Source organism: Etheostoma spectabile, unplaced genomic scaffold (genome assembly GCF_008692095.1).
Source record: "Etheostoma spectabile isolate EspeVRDwgs_2016 unplaced genomic scaffold, UIUC_Espe_1.0 scaffold546, whole genome shotgun sequence".
In the NCBI taxonomy this organism is placed as follows: Eukaryota; Metazoa; Chordata; class Actinopteri; order Perciformes; family Percidae; genus Etheostoma; species Etheostoma spectabile.
The window spans coordinates 344,841-345,512 of NW_022605626.1; positions in this window are offsets into that span (position 1 = coordinate 344,841).

Consider the following 672-nt stretch of genomic DNA (forward strand, 5'->3'; position numbering starts at 1 on the left):
CCTGCCTTTGTGAGCGTCACTATTTTCACTTCAGTTTTCCTAGACCAACTACTTAGAAGAAGCCGATGGTGCATTGTTGGGGGGCATGTCTGGGCGTGTCTGGAGGGGGGGTTCAGATGAGTCTGGGCATGGCTTAATTGAATTGTGGCGGGCAGATCGATCTGGTCTTTCCAGACGCATGATTGACAACTATCCATTGCTGTCAGTGTCTCAGCTCTCGGGGGGGCACATGCTAGAACTCTAAAGGGTCCCCCAATTTATTTTTGTTGTTCTCTTATTTTGAAAGTGTAAATGATGGAATAAAATCATACTTTTTGTGACTCAAAGATCTGGAAGACCAAGAACAATATCAGACAGAACAGCTCGCAGGATTGGGAGAAAATTAAGTCCAGACCCACGTTAGACTGACCGGTCCATCAGAAAGACCTGGAGACACCGGAGCTGGTCTACACTATTCCACTATAAAGAGATACTCGTACAAACATGGTCTTCATGGAAGACTCATCAGAAGAAAACCTCTTCTACGTCCACACCACAAAAATCAGAGTTTGAAGTTTGCAAATTAACATATAGACAAGCCTGATGCATTGTGGGAACAAGTTCTTATCATGACCTCCAAAATAAGGTAAAAATCTATGGTGACTTAAAAGAGCATGTGCGTGTAAAGACATG